The sequence below is a fragment of the Bos taurus genome, chromosome X (genome assembly GCF_002263795.3).
Source record: "Bos taurus isolate L1 Dominette 01449 registration number 42190680 breed Hereford chromosome X, ARS-UCD2.0, whole genome shotgun sequence".
Taxonomy (NCBI): domain Eukaryota; kingdom Metazoa; phylum Chordata; class Mammalia; order Artiodactyla; family Bovidae; genus Bos; species Bos taurus.
The window spans coordinates 54408529-54431105 of record NC_037357.1 but is presented as its reverse complement, the minus strand read 5'-3'; the positions used below and the strand labels follow the sequence as shown (position 1 = coordinate 54431105).

The window sequence follows — 22577 nt, the reverse complement described above, 5'->3', positions numbered from 1 at the left end:
TTTAATCTCCTAAGACAAAAATCTGGCTGATATGATCCTCTTGGATACTCAGTTGATGTGGGTATTCTGACCCTGTTGCAACATTATTTGTTGTTACTGCAAAAGATAAAACAGATTAAAATAGCAAGAGGATTCCCTTTGTGGCTGATACAGAGAGGTAGGGGGACCTGGGGAGGTGTCTTGTAGTAGGTCTGCGACTGCTCCATGTTGGTACGAGGCATTCCTGAGCAGCGAGGCCACTAAAAGCTTTCTGCAAATTCATGTTTTCAAGTTAGTTCTTGGCCCTAATTCAAATCCCTAACATAAATCTGAATGAATTTAAACATTAGCTATATCAACAGTAACAAGTACTATAAGCTCCTCCCACTTATTTCAGAAAATGTAAGTAATTCCTATAGTCTTCAGGCAAATGTAAAAAACATAATAGATACAGATAGATAGAGATGGTTATGGCTTTTCACAGATTCTTTTTGGAGCTTTAGCAGATATAAGTGATGGTAAAGGGCAGACTCAGAGTTTGACATGACTTGACTGGCTATAATGAGAAACCAATGACTCCACAGAAGACCATGAAAAATAGAATGCCATACGGTAGCTGTCACTTCTGCCAACAGGCTTCATATCATGGGTACTTTAAGCTCATGGCTTTTTTTGTGTGTGAGTCTGCGGGTTTTTTCTTTCTCTTTTTTTTGGTGTGTATTTAGGAGAGAGAACCCAAGGGAGAGATGGGAATAAAGGACTAGGAGATTTTAGTTGGAAAAATGGAGCTCGGACTGGCTATTCTATGATAAAGATGAGCAGTGATGATTATTGGTATGAAGATAAAATGTAAAATTGAAAACCTTGTATAAGAAGAAAAAATCATTCTAGTTTTCTATGAGGGTTCACCCTTTTTAAAGACTCTCTAGTTCTATTAGATATTGTCTTTAATTCCAAGAACAGAGCTCCTCTGCTTTCAGATGTATTTAGATCTTCTGTTACACTTTTAGAATGTCTATTTTCAGTATCTTAATGGTGACATTCTGAGTGCTACACAAATGTTCATATCTTCCCTGTACAGGATTTCACAAGAGCAAGGATTTAACTTGGCTATGTATGGAAAATGCCCAGTGGAGAATTATGGTAGGCTGTGTCCCATGCAATGCGGTAAGTTCCTGATGGTCCTTATGGGAGATTAATAAGATTATAATCATTATATTAGTGTTTTGAAATTATAAACTGACATAGCATGGAGATATCCAATGTAATTTTACATTGAAATAATTACTGACTTTTCTCCTAAGCACAAATCTGACAAAATTCATACTAAACTGAATACAATACTAACTGGGAAAACATATAAGAGAAAGAAAAATTAACCTCCCCAAACAGAACTTGTGTTTCTACTTAGATTTCCTCGAAGGCTAAATTATTAAGCATTCTATGTACTAATTCAGGTTTAGAAACAAAATAGTGATTTGGTCATTAATGTAATTTTCTTCTTTATTACTTTTCCATGAGGCATTGCTTCTGAATCTTTCTGGACAAAGAATAAAGTAAAAACATAAACCAGGTCAACATAAAAGCCTGAGCCAGATCAGGGGGATCCCAGGATATGAATTAAAAAGCTGTGTACCTCCTTGGCTGATTCATATCAATGTATGGCAAAAACCACCACAATATTGTGAAGTAATCAGCATCCAACTAAATAAATTAATTTAAAAAATAGTGTTTTCACACACACACACACAGAAAATATGTTCAAAAGAATTTCTACCTAGCACCATAGACAGTGCCCACTATGCACAAAATACCTGCTACCAAAACTGAAATATTTTATTTTTAATAAAGTTTAACTCAATTGCAATTCAATTTCTTCCAACAGTTTTAATTATTTAGAATTGCATTGCTTTCTTTCTTTTCCCTTGAAGAGACCATATTTGAAGCCATGGTGCATTTCAAATGCTTTTGTATTGATTAAAATTATGCTTCTTCCGTACCATGAAAGGGGCTTTTAAAGCAGGAAACTTTCCCAGGTATAAGATAATATTGTCAGTGTTGCAGGGCTAATGTATCTGTAGGTTACCTGAGGATGATACAGCAGAATCTTATAATTTTCAGGAGGAAGGATTTCCTTCTTACCCCTTCAGACTGGCAAACCACTCAGGATATATGGCTGTCTCCCTACCACTTCAAATTGTCTTTGAATACATTTTCTTGTATTAAAAATTCCTTTACCAGACTTCTCTGGTGGCTCAGTGGTAAAGAATTTTCCTGCCAGTGTGGGGGACATGGATTCTGTCCCTGGTCTGGAAAGATTCCATATGCTGCCAGGCAACTAGGCCCCATGCACCACAGCTAGGTAAACCCACAAGCCTAGAACTTGAGGTCTGCAACAAGAGAAGCCACTGCAATGAAAAATTCATGCACCACAACTAAAGAATAGCCCCAATCTCTGCAGCTAGAGAAAGCTTGTGCAGCAACAAAGACCCAGCACAGCCAAAATATTAAAAAAAAAAAAAAAAAAAAAAAACAACTCCTTCACCAAAAGAGCAAGAATAGCAAAATCACATTAACAATTAAAATAAAACCTTCCAAGAATCCTCAGGAGTACAGAATCCAAAATGTCTTCCAGTACTGTCAAACCTATTATTTTTTTTTACCTGATAGTCTTCCTTATGTCTAACTATAGTCTTTCCTGCTTCAATTTATGGATATTACCTTTTGTCAAGAGAAGGAAAATGAGAGGCAAGTTTAAGAGGAAAACTATTCCAGCTGAGTTTTCTCTATAGTCTATCAGAGTCTACAGATGAATGGATATAGGGGGCAATGTTAAATAATTTAATACTAAAACCAAACAGTTGTTATTCCAAGTTTCTTCAGAGGGTCAGCATCATGCCAGGATAGAAGGATACAATGGAATGTGCCTGATCAGACTGAGGGAGTCATTTCAGAATTTCCTCTTTATAAAATTTAAATTTAGTTTTCAGTTTCCGAGAGTGACTATTCCAGATGGTCCACGTAGTTCAAATAAAATAGAAACTGACCTACAATCACTCTAGTTTCGAGGTAAGGGGAAATAGAGGTAGTTTTTCATTTCTAAATCTCTCTGCACTGATGTGAAATAAGTATACTCCCTTTTATCTTTTTTTAAAAATAACTGTTTATTTATTTTTAATTGAAAGATAATTGCTCTACAAGATTGTGTTGGTTTCTGCCAAACATCAATATGAATCAGCCATAGGTATACCTATGTCCCCTCTCTCTCCAACCTCTCTCCCACTCCTCTAGGTTGTTACAGAGCACTGGTTTGAGTTCCCTCAGTCACACAGCAAATTCCCATTGGCTATCTATGTTACATATGGTAATGTATTCCCTTTTCATGTGGACAAAGGTGCAAGAAGAAAGCCTGAAACAAGACAAGTAGCATATATGCAGAGAGGATGCTTTCTTCTAGCAGGCAGAAAGATCTAATAGTGAGATTGTGGTTACTGCCTTCCTTCTTCTAGCCCCTTTCCACTTTCTCTTTCTGTTTTCTTACTACTGCAACCCTGGAAAAGGGTACACTACCCACATATATAGTAATTTGGAATTAATGGCCCTCATCTTCTCCTACTATCCAATAGCCAGAGGAGGTTAGATTTAGAGCCATTTTATATACCACCACCCTAAACTTTTTGCTCAGTGACCTTGATGTCAGACATTGAGGATGAAGCCTGGGTGGTGAGTTGCAGCTGTTGCCTGTAATTTGATCCCTTAGGGGAATGCCTGGCCCCTCCTGTAGGTCCCTATAAAAGCAACAGTACAAGGTCAAAACTCAGCTCAAATATCACCTCCTTTGGGGAGTCTTTCTGGCACCCTGCCCCCTTTTTCCTCACCCAGTGCTCAACGGTTTCATGGTCTTTACCTCTATCACAGCATTCATCATGCTACACTATACTGTGTTGATTTCTGTGCCTCCTCTACTGGGCTGACATCTTTAGGGTTGGAAACTCTGTCTTTTATCTCTGTGCCTTCAATGCCTAAAATAGTGTGAGGCACAAAGCAAACTTTCAATAAACGTTTGCTGAATGAATGCCAGCTTCACTCTAACATGGTCTGTATCTGAGCATCACAGGCATGTGTGCGTGTGTGTGAATTTCTTCACTATTTCCAATGTTTATACAAAAATTCAACTATCATATATTTAACATGTTATTATCTAACACCTTGGAATCTCTCATTTATTCATTACTTGTAATTTCTAATTAATTGTATTTAGTATTTCATATTAATTTCACATTTAATTATGAGAGAGTCAATTCCTAGGTAGGTTGATAAGAACTCTGGGGCTCTCAAGGAGGAGATAGGGGTCTAGAGTTCTCAAGGAGGAGAAAAGGAAAAATGCTTTTTTCTTTAAGCCCAGAGCTGATGATTATACAACAAAACAACTCATTTTGCTCAAGGATATATTTTCCCTTAAACTCTGTACCAATGATTATATGAAAACAATGTATCCTGCTTAAGGACATGTTTCTCCTTCTTGAGAACATTTTGACTAATCCTGCCACCTTAAAATGTATATTATGGGAGTGGGTCTGATTCAGTTCAGTTCAGTTCAGTTGCTCAGTCCTGTCCGACTCTTTGTGACCCCATGGGATCACAGTCTCTGCAGCACGTCAGGCCTCCCTGTCCATCACCAACTCCCAGAGTTTACTTAAACTCATGTCCATCGAGTTGGTGATGCCATCCAACCATCTTATCCTCTGTCGTCCCCTTCTTCTCCCACCTTCAATCTTTCCCAGCATCAGGGTCTTTTCAAATGAATCAGCTCTTCGCATCAGGTGGCCAAAGTATTGGAGTTTCAGCTTCAACATCAGTCCTTCCAATGAATATTCAGGACTGATTTCCTTTAGGATGGACTGGTTGGATTTCCTTGCAGTCCAAGGGACTCTCAAGAGTCTTCTTCAACACCACAGTTCAAAAGCATCAATTCTTCAGTGCTCAGCTTCCTTTATAGTTCATCTCTCACATCCATACATGACTGGGGTCTGGTAAGATCTTTCTATTGTTAGTTCTAATCCTGTTATCTTAAAATGTATATTGTGGGAGTGGGTCTAACCTTGAGACATTCTTTTGGTTTACTGTAATAACCAACTGAAAAAGTATATAACTCCCTTCCTAAGACTAGCCAGGGGGGCACTCTCCATCCCCCTTCTGATGTCTATGTCAGAAGCTTTCTCTGTCCCTTTTTATACTTTAATAAAACTCTCCTATATAAAAGCTCCTGAATGATCAAGCCTGGTCCCTGGTCCCAAAGCTAAATCTTCTTCACAGATCACGAATCCGACATTGTTTAACATAAGCTATCAATTATACTTATATAAAGGTTCATATATACCAATTATAATTAATAAGTTATTATACTTAACCAAGTAAGGTGTTAATTAAATCAGATGCAGGGAAGTCATATTTTGATTGGATCAAAGAGAGAAGAAAAAAAAAGAAAAAGGTAAGAAAATTGGTTACCTAATACATTTCATTCTTCTTTCTAAATTGAACCTTTCCCCATATCCTCCTAATCTTACTCCTCCATTCTCTGCCACATTCCTGTTCCATAAATCATGTCCTCTCTCCTCCTCTCCACTGACTACTCTTCAACCAAAATATATTCGGTTCAGTTCAGTTCAGTCGCTCAGATGTGTCTCTTTGCGATCCCATGAATCACAGCACGCCAGGCCTCCCTGTTCATCACCAACTCCCGGAGTTAACCAGACTCATGTCCATCGAGTCGGTGATGCCATCCAGCCATGTCATCCTCTGTCGTCCCCTTCTCCTCCTGCCCCCAATCCCTCCCAGCATCAGAGTCTTTTCCAATGAGTCCACTCTTCGCATGAGGTGGCCAAAGTACTGGAGTTTTAGCTTTAGCATTATTCCTTCCAAAGAACACCCAGGGCTGATCTCCTTTAGAATAGACTGGTTGGATCTCCCTGCAGTCCAAGGGACTCTCAAGAGTCTTCTCCAACACCACAGTTCAAAAGCATCAATTCTTCGGTGCTCAGCTTTCTTCACAGTCCAACTCTCACATCCATACATGACCACTGGAAAAACCATAGCCTTGACCAGATGGACCTTTGTTGGCAAAGTAATGCCTCTGCTTTTGAATATGCTATCTAGGTCAGTCATAACTTTCCTTCCAAGGAGTAAGTGTCTTTTAATTTCATGGCTGCAGTCACCATCTGCAGTGATTTTGGAGCCCCCAAAATAAAGTCTGCCACTGTTTCCACTGTTTCCCCATCTATTTCCCATGAAGTGATGGGACCAGATGCCATGATCTTCATTTTCTGAATGTTGAGCTTTAAGCCAACCTTTTCACTCTCCTCTTTCACTTTCATCAAGAGGCTTTTTAGTTTCTCTTCACTTTCTGCCATAAGGGTGGTGTCATCTGTATATCTGAGGTTATTGATATTTCTCCCGGCAATCTGGGATTCCAGCTTGTGCTTCTTCCAGCCCAGCGTTTCTCAAGATGTACTTTGCATATAAGTTAAACAACAGGGTGACAATATACAGACTTGACATACTCCTTTTCCTATTTGGAACCAGTCTGTTGTTCCATGTCCAGCTCTAACTGTTGCTTCCTGACCTGCATACAGATTTCTCAAGAGGCAGGTCAGGTGGTCTGGTATTCCCATCTCTTTCAGAATTTTCCAGAGTTTATTGTGGTCTATACAGTCAAAGGCTTTGGCATAGTCAATAAAGCAGAACTAGATGTTTTTCTGGAGCTCTCTTGCTTTTTTGATGATCCAGCGGATGTCGGCAATTTGATCTCTGGTTCCTCTGCCTTTTCTAAAACCAGGTTGAACATCTGGAAGTTCACGGTTCACATATTGTTGAAGCCTGGCTTGGAGAATTTTGAGCATTACTTTACTAGTGTGTGAGATAAGTGCAATTGTGTGGTAGTTTGCCTTTCTTTGGGATTGGAATGAAACTGACCTTTTCCAGTCCTGTGGCCGCTGCTGAGTTTTCCAAATTTTCTGGCATATTGATTGCAGCACTTTCACAGCATCATCTTTCAGGAATGGGAAAGACTAGAGATCTCTTCAAGAAAATTAGAGATACCAACGGAACATTTCATGCAAAGATGGGCACAATAAAGGACAGAAATGGTATGGACCTAATGGAGGCAGAAGATATTAAGAAGAGGTGGCAAGAATACACAGAAGAGATGCGCCACAGCTTCAGTAGCGACCGTCTCTCTACGCGGGTGTGAGCTTCGCCAGCCCCTCCCCCAGGAGACCGTTGCAGTCGGGCAGCCCCTGCTCCTTGGTAACCATGTGTGACCGAAAGGCCGTAATCAAGAATGCCGATATGACGGAGGAGATGCAACAGGACTCAGTGGAGTGTGCTGCTCAGGCATTGGAAAAGTATAATATAGAGAAGGACATTGTGGCCCATATTAAGAAGGAGTTTGACAAGAAGTACAACCCCACCTGGCACTGCATCGTGGGGAGGAACTTCGGTAGTTATGTGACACATGAAACCAAACACTTCATCTACTTCTACCTGGGCCAAGTGGCCATTCTCCTGTTCAAATCTGGTTAAAAGCATGGACTGTGCCACACACCCAGTGATCCATCCAAAAACAAGGACTGCAGCCTAAATTCCAAATACCAGACACTGAAGTCTTCAGTCTTGCCTAAGGGAACACCTCCATCTTTGAACCTTTACTGTGTTTTGTACAGGGCATTCTCTGTACTAGTTTGTTGTGGTTATAAAGCAATTAGCAAAACATCTTACATTTGTATTTATTTTCTATTCCATACCTCTCTGCAACATGTTTTTTCTCTTCAAAATCCATTCCTTTAAAGAAATAAATCTGTTGAAGTGTGCGTTAATTACCGTTTGTTCAAATAATCTATTGAAGATGGCCTATTACTTGATTTTGGGTAGGTTGGTGGGGGTGATTCCTTGAAGTTTTTGTGGAATGTAATAGACGAGCCTATTCAACACTCTGGAGTTTCATTCTTGCCCAGCCTGCTCCTGTTGTACATGGAAGAATACTACTCAGAAGTGCATGTTGAGAAATGCATGGCAGAGAAACTCGTACTCCTAACCTGATAAATACATTCCTTAAGTGCTCCTTCTGTGGTAACTGCTATAGACTGTTCTAGGCCTTAGGCCTCAAGAGAAGATGAATGTGTCGTATAACTCCTTTAAGTTTTCTGTGGCTGTAAAATGGAAATAAGCTGGTGAGAAAGTTGGGCTAATGAGAAATTTGTTGGGCTCTAGACATTTACCCTCCCCTGCCTTGGCCAAAGTATACTCTAGAGATTAAAGGTGGTCTTAAAGGGAAAAAGCTTTTGAGCAGCAGTCCTCCATGTGATTCTAATAAAGTCTGCAGGAATTTAAACTTAAAAAAAAAAAAAAAAGAATACACAGAAGAACTATACAAAAAAGATCTTCATGACCCAGATAATCACGATGATGCAATCACTCACCTAGAGCCAGATATTCTGGAATGTGAAGTCAAGTGGGCCTTAGGAAGCATCACTATGAACAAAGTTAGTGGAGGTGATGGAATTCCAGTTGAGCTTTTTCATATCCTAAAAGATGATGCTGTGAAAGTGCTGCACTCTGTATGCCATCAAATTTGGAAAACTCAGCAGTGGCCACAGGACTAGAAAAGGTCAAGTTTCATTCCAATCTCAAAGAAAGGCAATGCCAAAGATTGCTCAAACTACCACACAATTGCACTCATCTCACACACTAGTAAAGTAATGCTCAAAATTAATTCTCTAAGCCAGGTTTCAATAACACATGTACTGTGAACGTCCAGATGTTCAACCTGGATTTAGAAAAGGCATAGGAACCAGAGTTCAAATTGCCAACATCCACTGGATCATTGAAAAAGCAAGAGAATTTGAGAAAAGCATGTACTTTTGCTCTATTGACTACGCCAAAGCCTTAGACTGTGTGGATCACAACAAATCGTGGAAAATTCTGAAAGAGATGGGAATACCAGACCACCTGACCTGCCTCTTGAGAAATCTGTATGCAGGTCAGGAAGCAACAGTTAGAACTGGACATGGAACAACAGACTGGTTCCAAATAGGAATAGGAATATGTCAAGGCTGTATATTGTCACCATGCTTATTTAGCTTCTATGCAGAGTACATCATGAGAAACGCTGGGCTGGATGAAGCACAAACGGGAATCAAGATTGCTGGGAGAAATATAGATAACCTCTGATATGCAGATGACACCCCTTATGGCAGAAAGTGAAGAACTAAAGAGCCTCTTGGTGAATGTGAAAGAAGAGAGTGAAAAAGTTGGCTTAAAGCTCAACATTCAGAAAACTAAGATCTGGTCCCAACACTTCATGGCAAATAGATGGAGAAACAGTGGAAACAGTGACAGACTTTATTTTGGGGGGCTCCAAAATCACTGCAGATGGTGACTGCAGCCATGAAATAAAAAGACATTTACTCCTTGGAAGAAAAGTTATGACCAACCTGGACAGCATATTAAAAGGAAAAGACATTACTTTGCCAACAAAGGTCCATCTAGTCAAGGCTATGTTTTTTCCAGTAGTCATGTATGGATGTGAGAGTTGGACTATAAAGAAAGCTGAGTGCTGAAGAACTGATGCTTTTTATCTGTGGTGTTGGAGAAGACTCTTGAGAGTCCCTTGGACTGCAAGGAAATCCAACCAATCCATCCTAAAGGAAATCAGTCCTGAATGTTCATTGGAAGGACTGATGTTGAAGCTGAAACTCCAATACTTTGGCCACCTGATGTGAAAAGCTGACTCCTTTGAGAAGACCCTGATGCTGGCAAAGACTGAAGGTAAGAGGAGAAGGGGACGACAGAGGATGAGATGGTTGGATGTCATCACTGACTCAATGGACATGAGTTTGAGTAAACTCTGGGAGTTTGTGATTGACAAGGAGGCCTGGCATTCTGCAGTCCATGGGGTCACAAAGAGTCTGACATGACTGAGCGACTGAACTGAAATGAACTGGACTCACAAGTGGTTCTGAGGATTCAATGGGACAATTACTGTAAAGTGCTTACTTAGCACAATTGTGAGTCTTTGTGACCTCCATGGACTTCAGCGTACCAGGCTTTCCTGTTCTTCACTATCTCCCACAGTTTGCTCAAGCTCATGTTTATTGAGTTGATGATGTCATCCAAGCATTTCATCATCTGTCGCTCTCGTGTCCTCCTGCCTTCAATGTTTCCCAGCATCACAGTCTTTTCCAATTAGTTGGCTCTTAGCTTCAAGTGGCCAGCATATTGGAGCTCCAGCCTCAGCACAGTAAGTAACTGGAGCATAAGAAGTGATCAAAAAAAAAAAAAAAAAAGAAAAGAAAAAGAAGAAGTGATCAAAAGTGGTAGCAATTTAGCTCGCTATAAGTTTTGTTTCTGTTCAACTTTCATGGTATTTGACAATAGGATCTAAGCACCGTCTTCTGGAACCCTTATCTTGCATGGCATCTACCGTAGTTTAAACCTCTGGATTTCCTCTTACCAGTCTAACTGCTTTGTTTCCATCCATGTTGTTCATGTCTCTTCCTCTTCCTACTCCATCAGTGTGATTGTGTCCTAAGATTCTGCTCTTAATTTACTCTTTTTTTCTTTATCAATCTCTCCCTAAACTAAGTTGGAAATATGGGTCTTGGATTCAGGAGTGAAGTTATTACAAGTCCACAGCCACACTCATCATCATCTTTCCTTCTAAACTGGCTTACTCCTAACTTGGCTGTTTTCATCACTAGCATCACAGATTTGGCTTTGCTGCAGCTGAAGAGTACCATTACAACCTAAATATGTCAGCCTCTGCAATTTTTCTTGTATTGACTTGTTTCTAGAGTCCAACCCATTCCTCAAAGACCATCTTAAATATTGTCTCTTCTGTGAAATGCTTCCTACAAGATGAGTTCTGAAGTAATTATTGTTCTACTACTTTCTAGTCGTGTGACAGCAGGAAAGTTCTAAATCACCCACTTTCAGTTTGTTCACTTAGAATATGAGGGTAATCAAGATCCCTAATTGATCAAGTTGACATGAGGATTAAAGTAAATGAGAAAAATTATATAAAGTGCTTTGTATTTCATCTCACATATAATAACCTCAACAGATGCTAGTAGTTACTGTTGTTTCTTCTTCTTGTTCTTCTTCTACTACTACTACTATTGATATTACCATAAATTCATTGGAAAGTCCAGAGCAATTGAATGCTGTCTCTTCTATTGAAATTTTCTAGTTCTAACTTTTATTAGGGCTATTTATCTACATGATTGACACCTGTCATTAACCCCCTCCAACTATTATATTCTAAGGACAAGAACAATGTCTTCCTTATCTTAGTGTGTAGGGGGTCAGTATTTTTTGTTGAATTTAATTGAATTCTATTTCCTACTGGCCCCATTTGGCATTTTTCTTTGTTCCCTCCTCTTTTGTTCAGTTCCAAAGGAAGCAATAGTGATTAGAGTAAGAATGTAAGACATTTCATTGTAATATTTTTCTTGTACCTTTGAATAGAGTCTCACTTTCCTTTGTTTGGTCTCTCAGGCAAATTGTTTACTTAGGGATTGTGGTGACTGGGGGTAAGTGGTCAGGGGACTTAGCTGCGGAGTTAATAGCGAAAATTATAGCCTCTGATTATAAGGAGAGGAAAGCTTATTTTTCTTTTTTATATATCTTTCAGACACTATCAGTTATGTTTTCTTTTTGAACTAGGAAAGCCAGTCAATATTATTCATTGATTTATTTTGGTATATATACCCTTAGGCACCAAAAAACATGTAAGAAAGGCAGAAAATACTCTTAATTCTAACAAGAGCTTAGTTTTGCTCTGTAGTTTCTTTTCTGAGCTGTCACACAAACCCTAAAAGATGAAGAAAAGGAAAGAGTAAAAACTACCCTAATTGGGAACATTATTAGAGTCATATATAGGCAAAATCATGAAACAAAGTCATTTTTGTTCTTGTACTACCCTGGTTCCTGTATTTAACCCTTTCTGTGGCCTTTTTAATGTGCCAGACACCAAATGTTTTCTCCCTAAACTCAAATTCAAAATCAAGTTTCCATTTCTCATTTGCACTCAAGTATATACTTCTGAGAACAGCTTAGGGAGTCTCATTGCATGTGTATATGTTTGAATACATTACATTTTAAACAGAAATAAAAACTTTAAGTCTAAAAGATGTCACTTTAATACAGAATGAAGTAAGTCAGAAAGAGAAAAACAAATACTAACATATATATATGGAATCTAGAAAAATGGTACTGAAGAACCTACTTGCAGGGAAAGAATGGAGACGGATATAGAGAATGGACTTGTGGACACAGCAGGGAAAGAAGAGGGTAGGAAGAATTGAGAGAGTAGCACTGAAACATATACATAGCTATTTTATATAGGGAAGTTGCTGTATAACAGGGAGCTCAACTCCATGCTCTGTGATGACCTAGATGGGTAGGATGGGAGCAGGAAGGGAGGCTCAAGAGGGAGGGAATATATGTATATATTATGGCTGATTCGCTTTGTACAGCAGAAACCAACACAACATTGTAAAGCAATTATCCTCTAATTAAAAAAATAAGTAAATAAAAATAAATAAAACGCCTGCCGTCAAAGTTTTAGAAAAGGGAAAAACAATAAAAGGTGTCACTTTGATTTTAAACATTAGTCAACAGGTAGGGGTGGTGATAGAAATTCTGAAGGTATAGAAAAGCTTTCCTAGGGCTTTTGAGTTCACATTACATAGGTCATCTGCTCTGATTACTTAGAAGTTCCCTACAAACTATCTGTCAAAGTGTTACTGGCTCAACAACAAAATTATTAGTTTTTCCCTTTCATTTGAAAATTTCAAGACTCAAGGTAAGCAGTTGCTCCTGTGTTCATATTCTCTGAAGATCAATAAACAAAGAAGAAATTAGTGTGGAATCAGATAGGCCCAACGAAGATAATAACTGTGTGTGTTAGTCACTCAGTCGTGTAGCCTGCCAGGCTCCTCTGTCCATGGGATTCTCCAGGCAAGAATACTGGAGTGGGTTGCCATTCCCTTCTCCACAGGATTTTTCTGACCCAGGGATTGAACCTGGGTCTGCAGCATCACAGGCATATTCTTTACCATCTGAGCCACCAGGGAAGCCCCTGTAAGATAATAACTAGTGGTCACTTTGTGTTTATCATATATCTCTGGGGAAAAAATAAAGCAAAGAATAATTATTGAAAAACATCATAAATGAGGACTTATGAATGCATAAATATGTTAGTTCTCTCTTAGGTCCGTAACATGCTGCATGAAATCTAGCTGATTTAGTTTTTGGTTGTCCCCTTTATCTACAAAGTCTCTTGGTCTAAATGACTACATGACAATGAAGAAAAAATCTTTATCAAGGAATGAAATATTTTTTAAAAAATGGTGGTAGAAAAATAGCATTGTAAGCCACAGTCCACTTCATCTATTTTCATGCTTGGCCTGTAGCCCATATTTCTTTTTTCTCTCTGAGAGGTGAGAGAAATTTTTCTGGGAAGAGAATGAAATGAATGAGTGTGTTGATGATGCACCTTCACACTTGAACACTAAGAGAAAGTCCTGCGCCAAATTCCTTTCCTCAAAGCAGCAAGGAAGAGAAACTTAGTTTTGTATAAAACTTGCACAACTGGGTGTGGCTGAAACTCCTCTCAGGGAGAACTTGCATGTGTGAGTATATCTGTCTGGGACTGTGGCTTTCTTAACTGAGAACGTTAACCATTTTGATTTGTTGTATTTTGGAAGTATATCCTCAATAATGACAAGTTTTCACACAAGTTATATGGCCTCAGTGAAGGCATATTATAAATGGAAGGGTGGAAGAGCCCACAGCCTATTAGAACTCAAGTATTAAAACTTCTATTTCAACAGAAATAAAACTGAGCTAACATCTTGCATGATTTGAAATCATTTCCTAAAAAGTGAGATGTCTGGTCAGGGGCAAAACTGAAGCATGACTGTTGCCAAGAAGTGATATAAAGAAGTTCCTCCAACTGCTTCTTCCACTACTTTCAATATAAAATGACCACTTTGATGTTCCTCTTGGGGCTGTTAACAAATCTTATTCAATATTGATGGAATAGGAATATTAAAAATCTATGGTCTCTACAGCAGGCCAAATTCCAAGCCTTCACGTCAATGTCAAATTCTGTCAGCTGTCAAAAGCCAAAATATCTTATTACCAGAAATATATGGAACCCTAGAGGGATGATTCACCCATTACATTTAACTAAAAAGGATTTATTGACCATTTCTTCAGCATCCAGCCCTAGATGTGTTAGGGAATGAAAAAGTATATGGCAGGGCCTTTAGCTGGTAAAGAATCTGCCTGCAATGCAGGAGACCTGGGTTTGATCCCTGGGTTGGGACGATCCCCTGGAGAAGGGAAAGGCCACCCACTCCAGGATTCTGGCCTGGAGAATTCCATGGACTGTATAGTCCATGGGGTCACAAAGAGCTGGACATGACTGAGTGACTTTCACTTTAATCTCAGGAAGTTTATGAAGACCACACCTGAAAATCCTGAAGGTCAGGGGCCAGTGACTCTTCAGTTCTATGTGGCTGTCAGCAGAGTTAAGGCACTGAGTTCAGACAGGCTTTAGGCACAGGCAGAAAAGAAAAAGAAAGGGAGAGGAATAAAAGAGGACCTATGAGAGTATGAGAAGACAAAGGAAAGATTTGTGAGACTGAAGAAGAAAAAGATATAAAAGATAGGGGGTGAAGAGAGAGCAATAGTTAGGAAGAGGAAAGACACCCTGCCTTCCCTCTTCAGTTAATATCCACACCAGTTTTAAAAGTGCTGGATTCCTTAAGTCAAAGTCCAGCATCCACTGTTGGGTTAGCTGTGGTTTGGTAATGAAGGAGGTTGAAGGAAGGAAAAAGGACAGGGGCCTTTGACATGCTTGAATTCCCTTCAGCTGCCTATCACAATATCAACGTGTTGAAAGTTTCTAATCCTGCACTGAGAATGAATCTGGCCTTCTCATTGCATAAGACACTGAGGCTTGAATACTGCCAGACCATCTTGTCTCTTTTAGGGAGGCTAAATTTCCAGTCAATAAATGACTGGGCTATTGTATTGCCCTCTGGAGAAGCAGGCCTGAGTTTGTTTGTTTACTCATTCCTGAAATTGGATTCTGGATGCTGGAGAAAGGAGGGCTGTTTTCTGAGGAAAGGAGAGACTGTGTTAGGGCAGTATGCCCTCACCATCCCTCTCCATTTGCTGTGACAGACCAGACGGGGTGATGGATAGTTGGGGCGTTTATGGCTGTTGAATATGCCTAATCTGAATTCTCAGCAATTAGGGCTATTCAGCTTTAACCTTTTGGCTGGACTATACATTTCACCAGATGCAGCAGAAGCCCTGACTAAATCTGTCTTTACCTCTCTGGCACCTCTTTTCTGCCTGAACATTTTCCCTCAGACACAAATGTGTTCTTTTTTAAAAGATGCCACGGATACATTCAAAGCATAGTTATGGACCATACCACTTTCCCCCTCCTTAGGGGGGAAAAATTTAGGTTTTGTACAAAAAGGCTATAGACGTTCTCTGGGCTGCGTTTCTGGAGACACACTTCCTTTCAAGAATTCTCACCCCATAACTGAATCAGATCCCCATGTGAAATCCTCTTCGGTCTCTATTCTTCAATCCAGGTGATACAGGCAAAAGAGTTCCATGTTATCATATAATCATGGAATCTCAGCCAGAGGGAACTAGAGATCATTTAGTTATACTCATGACTTAAGAAGTGAAGAAATTAAGTTCCAGAGAGGAAATGGGATCTGCCCATATTTACATAGCAATTTATAGTAGAGCTGGGACTTTTGACTTGGACAGGGATAAATAAATGGGGTCATAAGAAATTTCATATTTAATACCTCTGTTTTCCATTTTAGATGATTTACTTTTCTAATATTTCATTTTTTAAATTTATTGACATTTAATTCACTTATACTTTCTAGATAGTTTTCTTTCTTTTCCCTGAAATCCAAGTGAATAATCAATTTTCCACTTTCATTAAAACTGTTAAGGGCAGTTGTTGAATTTTGTACAATTTTTGTTCTCCATATTGCCTTTCAAAGTTTTGACACATAACTCATTTGATAAATATATGGGGAAGTAGTACAGTTTAGTAAAAAGACCCCTGAATTTGAAGCTAGACAATCCTAATTTTCATCTCAGCACTGATATTTACCAGCTATGAGGCTTGAATAAGTTATGTGCTTTATCAGAGCCTCATTGCTGCATCTATAAAATGGAACAATGGTACCTATGTCATGGGATTCTGTGACAATTGAAGTAATTCATGAAGAGTGTCTGCACTAAGTACGTAATAAATGGTGGCCATTCATAATACTTAATGAAGGGGTGAGTGAATACTTGAAAATGACAGAGATCTACAATCAACAGGATAGTCACAGGGGAGAGCTAAACCGAGGGTAAACAGGAGAAATTGAATAGCTTGCTAGCGCCCCCTTGAGTTAGAGTTTGGATTGCTTTTTTGCTTTCAGTTCAGTTCAGTTCAGTCACTTAGTTGTGTATGACTCTTTGTCACCCCATGGACGGCAGCACGCCAGGCCTCCCTGTCCATCGCCAACTCCAGGAGTTTACTCAAACTCTTGTCCACTGAGTCGGTGATGCCAACCAACCATCTCATCCTCTGTCGTCCCCTTCTCCTCCCGCCTTCAATCTTTCCCAGCATCAGGGTCTTTTCAAATGAGTCAGCTCTTAGCATCAGGTGGCCAAGTACTGGAGTTTCAGCTTCAACATCAGTCCTTCCAATGAACACCCAGGACTTATCTCCTTTAGGATGGACAGGTTGGATCTCCTTGCAGTCCAAGGGACTCTCAAGAGTCTTCTTCAACACCAGAGGTCAAAAGCATCAATTCTTCAGCACTCAGCTTTCTTTATAGTCCAAGTCTCACATCCACACACAACTATTGGAAAACCATAGCTTTGATTAGATGGACTTCTGTTGGCAAAGTAATGTCTCTTCCTTTTAATATGCTGTCTAGGTTGGTCATAACTTTCCTTCCAAGGAGCAAGCATCTTTTAATTTCATGGCTTCAGTCAACATCTGCAGTGATTTTGGAGCCCCCAAAATAAAGTCTGCTACTGTTTCCACTGTTTCTCCATCTATTTGCCATGAAGTTATGGGACCAGATGCCATGATCTTAGTTTTCTGAATGTTGAGTTTTAATCCAACTTTTTCACTCTCCTCTTTCACATTCATCAAAAGGCTCTTAAGTTCTTCTTTACTTTCTGCCATAAGGGCTGTGTCACCTGCATATCTGAGGTTACTGATATTTCTCCTGGCAATCTTGATTCCAGCTTGTGCTTCATCCAGCCCAGCATTTCTCAGGATGTACTCTTCATAGAAGCTAAATAAGCAGGGTGACAATATACAGCCTTGATGTATATTCCTTTTCTTATTTGAAACCAGTCTGTTGTTCCATGTCCAGTTCTAACTGTTGATTACTGACCTGCATACAGATTTCTCAAGAGGCAGGTCAGGTGGTCTGGTATTCCCATCTCTTTCAGAATTTTCCACAGTTTGTTGTGATCCACACAGTCAAAGGCTTTGGCATAGTCAATAAAGCAGAAGTCAATATTTTTCTACTTGCTTTTTTGATGATCCAGCGGATGTTGGCAATTTGATCTCTGGTTCCTCTGCCTTTTCTAAATCCAGGTTGAACATCTGGAAGTTCATGGTTCACGTATTAGTGAAGCCTGGCTTGGAGAATTTTGAGCATTACTTTACTAGCGTGTGAGATGAGTGCCATTGTGCAGTAATTTGAGCATTCTTTGGCATTGTCTTTCTTAGGGATTGGAATGAAACCTGACCTTTTCCAGTCCCGATGCCACTGCTGAGTTTTCCAAATTTGCTGGCATACAGAGTGCAGCACTTTCACAGTATCATCTTTTAGGATTCGAAATAGTTCAACTGGAATTCCATCACCTCCACTCACTTTGTTTGTAGTGATGCTTCCTAAGGCCCACTTGACTTCACATTCCAGGATGTCGGGTTCTAGGTTGGTGATCACACCATCATGATTATCTGGGTCATGAAGATCTTTTTGTATAATTCTTCTGTGGATTCTTGCCACCTCTTCTTAATAACTTCTGCTTCTGTTAGGGCCATACCACTTTTGTTCTTTTTTTTTTTTTTTTTTTTTTGGTTTCTGTTGGTTATAAACCAATCCCTAGAATATCCTGAAATTGTCAGAGTTAAAGGGGCTTTAGAAATCACTTTGTTCAAACCTTTAATTTTGTAAAGTTGGAAAGTCAGGCTGAAAGATAAACTGAATTCACTTGGTCACAAACTTGGTTGAGATAGGAGCATACTTTGAGTTTTTAGGCATTTCTTTCCAGTACATTTTCTCTATAATGTCTACATCCATAAGTCATATCTGATTTCAGACATTAGAACAAAAATATACTTCAAAGCTTCCCTTGTGGCTCAGACGGTAAAGCGTCTGCCTACAATGCAGGAGACACGGGTTCGATCCCTGGGTTGTGAAGTTCCTCTGGAGAAGGAAATTACAACCCACTCCAGTATTCTTGCCTGGAAAATCCCATGGATGGGGGAGCCCGGTAGGCTACAGTCCATGGGGTCGCAAAGAGTTGGACACAACTGAGCGACTTCATTTCACTTCGTACTTCAAAGCAACATCATGATTTGGGTCTTACCTAGCATTTTGAATTAGCCATGCGTCTGCTCCTCTTCTTTAACATGAATAATCAAATAGATGATAATATAATCTGGGGATAAACTTGAAGATTTAATTCTTAAAGGGTGTGTATATAATGTGTGTATGTATCAAGCCTTCCTGCGTATAATCGAAGTGAATGAAATATACAGAAAAGAAAAAGATAATCTGTCAAATGGAAGACAAAGCAAGTTACCAATTCAAAAAAGCGAACTGCTGTGACAAACTGGGCTTTATGGTGCGGAACAGAGTAGCACCTTGGAGTATTCTTTTTCTTTGGGGAAAGGGTATCTGGAGTAGAAACTGAATGAGAAAGTGTGACTTTTTAGCCCATGACTTTTTCTGTGAAGAGGCTAATCAGGTCTTTTGCTTCCTTGCCCTGACACTGCAATTGTCCTGTGAACAAATCATCCCACTTTAAAGGAACAAAGGGGGTAAAAAAGAACTCAGTGGCAGGCTGAAGACATCCTAAAACAAGTCTCAAGAAATGTTTTTGTAAATTGGCCAGTTCAGGATCAAGACCTGGCAGCTGGGAGCCTATGGCTTTTAGCTCACTGGTTAGTCTTTACCAAAGTCGGGGCCATTTCCCCCAACACAGTGCAGGAAAAAAAAAAAAAAAAAACCTTTGAATGGAAAACTATGCATTGTTTAGATCACACCCTTCCAGTATATCTGATTATAATTTTTCACTCTGTCTGAGCAATTTTACAACTCTGTAAACAGTAGAAAATTGATAGCAGTGCAAAATAATTGTTGTCCATAGACATAAATTCTATCCACTGGATGCCTAATGCCCGCCTTCCCCACCAAACACTTTGAAAGAGGCCAGTTAGCCTGCATTTACATATCTATTTCAATATTTCTGAACTACAGTGCCCTTTTTTTTTCTTGAACTCCCCCTGAAACTGGTTGTGTAACACTTCAACGGTTTCCTCAGTAATGAGTTAGGGAACACCTTTAACATTTGCTCATTTTTACAGCTGTATAGGTGTCATGATTTTACATTTCTTAATAAAATTATCTTTTAACAACAGCCATGCCAAAGGTATAAGAGTCCTCTATTCCTTGGGTATCTAGACCATGTATACAGCAGATAGCAAATTTTTACAAAGGAAAAGACAGTAGAAAGTGAAGTCACTCAGTTGTGTCTGACTCTTTGCAACCCCATGGACTGAAGCCTAGCAGGCTCCTCCATCCACGGAATTTTCCAGGCAAGAGTACTGGAGTGGGTTGCCATTTCCTTCTCCAGGGGATCTTCCTGACCCAGGGACTGAACCCAGGTCTCCCGCATTGTAGGCAGATGCTTTACCGTCTGAGCCACCAGGTTTTGGCTAATAACTCAGACCCTTCAGATATAATTATTGGCAAGTCCTGATTTCCTTGTGTTTGGTAGACTAATCTTTGTTGAGCTAGAGTAAGCAAGCGGGGTCTTTTCACTTCTGAAACAGGCAGCAAGACCAATGCACCATGGCATCAACGCAGCTCCCTCAGGAAGGCCTGCAAACCTATTTGCAAAAGAAGCAAAAGACACAGTTGGCACCAGGAAATGTTCCTGTAAAGCCTGCTGTACCACTTCCACCCTCAGATGGACAAGCTCCTGCAAAATAGAGAGATTCTGCCAGCACACTCTTGCCTGAACAGAGAAAGTAAACTTTCACAGAGATTCAGAATCAATGATTTCAGCAACTGAGGTGCCATTCCTGAACCTGCCATATGTTAGCTGGCTGACTCTGTGAAGCCAACTACCTTCCTTAATTATGAAACGGGATTCTGGGATGTGTGCTCAGCATATACCTATGGGTCTATTCACACCATAGCCACAAAATGATGTGATAAAACTGTTTTCAACAGTGTTCAGGGATAGATCTGGTTTCAACTGGTGAGCAGCACAACTTTATATCATCAAGAGAACTTTCTGACTTTCCAAGGGTTTCAAATAACAGAATTAATTCTCAAAAAATGAAAAAAGGAACTTCAAGTTGAAGGTAGATGAGATGTGGTAGGGGAAATGGGATATGGGTTGACCAAGGAAACATTTTATTAATAGTATCTATGGCTCTAATGTCAATTCCTGGACTTCTATCCATATATTCTAGCTTACAGAAGTACTACCTGACTGACTATTGCCTTGGGATTTAGAAAATACAGAGTCTCTCCTTTTCTGCTTGTGGTTACTGTGTAATTTCAGGCTAGGTTTCTCTACAGTTTTGTTTTTACTTGTAAACTAGAGTTGTAAGTGTAAAACAGATAATGCTTGCTCTGAATTGGAATAAAAATCATAATCTTAAAGAGAGGATGTTCATTAGAAGGTAATGTTTAAATATGTCATCATGCATGACATGAAAATAAGTTTTCTTTTTTTTTAGATAAAACAGTAAGTGTCCGTCTGCCACAAAGTCCAGTCTTAACTTAGAAAATTAAGATATTTTGAAAAAGTTCATGTCAACACATACTAAAGAAAGAAAGCCTTTTAAAGTACAAGACAGTCCTGCTCTTCAACTCAATTCCATTAAAAACAATTAAAGATAAATATAAAGACAGTTTCTAAGATGAACTGAAAAGCTGTTTCCTTCTTATTATTACTTTATGTTTTCTTGTCAGTAGTTCTGCAGATGCCCAGGCCAAACCTCAGACTTAATAAATGAGGATCTTTGGTGAGATTTGGGGCAAGAGATTAAATTCTATACAATTTCTCAAAATGTTTCCAATGTATACTGAAGCTTAACAAATGTGTGGCTTAGAAGATAGGAGTGATTTTAAGGACAGGTAGAAAATGAATATTTCAATGGATTTTAAATTAATAGTGTGGAGAACTTGTCGATTTTTGTATGTTTTCACTTCAATTCCTAATAAAAATTCGCACCTCTTAAGCACAGTTGCCATTGACCATGTTTATATTTAAAATCTTCCCCTCAAACCGAGAAGTCAGAAATTCCCATTCATCATACTTACAAATAAAGGGTAGCCTGGAAACCACCATCATATTTAAATACTTTCCTCTTTTTACATTGCTCTGAGATGGAGAGGGAGTCCTGGGTATGTCAGCACAAATTCCACCTGGGACCACTCTGAATTCATATAATAGATTTAATGAGTTCGAAATGGGTTGTTGACCTTCTTCCAACTCATTAATGCCTTTCGGCAGCTCTCATCATTTCTCACTCCCCGTCAGCTTCTTTCCAAACACAGCTTCTTGTGGCATTTCACTGACAAAAGGATGCATGTGTACCTCAAAAATTCAAAACACCCTTTTCAAAGGCTCATCTGACAAAAAGCAGGGTGTGAAAGCATTTCATTGCGTCCCTGCTTTTTTCTTATGTCGGGTTGCCCTTATTCTGAAATGTATACAGCTCTGAGAGCCTGTAAGTCTGTCTCTTATTTTTGCTAATACATGCTTAACCTACCTATCTTTTGACCAGCTAAGAATATTCCAGCTAAGGTTTTTAACAGAATTTAAACAAAGTACTCCTAAAGCAATGTGCTATACATTCAAATTAACAAGCATTGAGAGAGATTCTGATACACAAAACTTATTTTTCTCTTTTGAGTTATTAGGCAGTAGAAAATATTCGAATGGCTCTCTAAACATCTGTTGGTAGTTTCTAGAAGCCTGAAATGATGTTTGAATCTGCAAGGACAATGATTTCTGCTTTTATCTAAGTATTCCAACTCACCCTGAACTCTATTCTCTGTACACACTCTGAGGCATCTCCACAGTGAATAGTAGCTTATGGTGCCCTAATTGCCATCTTGGGGTTCTTTTTACTTCTAATTTTCTGGCCTGTAGGCACTTGAGGGCAAGGATCAAATAATCTGTTTCTCTTCCCTCCAAGCCCTCTAGCACAGTCTGAACAGTCAGAAAAGGCT

At 39.3% G+C, this 22577-nt stretch overlaps 1 protein-coding gene and 1 pseudogene across 26 annotated transcripts in view; one reads left to right on the top strand and one right to left on the bottom strand.

The window, feature by feature from the left end:
* Window positions 1–22577, bottom strand: part of IL1RAPL2 (interleukin 1 receptor accessory protein like 2) — a 1479614-nt gene that overhangs the window by 125989 nt on the left and 1331048 nt on the right. The gene's annotated exons all lie outside the window — the stretch shown is intronic.
* Window positions 7227–7856, top strand: LOC783688 (dynein light chain LC8-type 1 pseudogene; annotated as a pseudogene).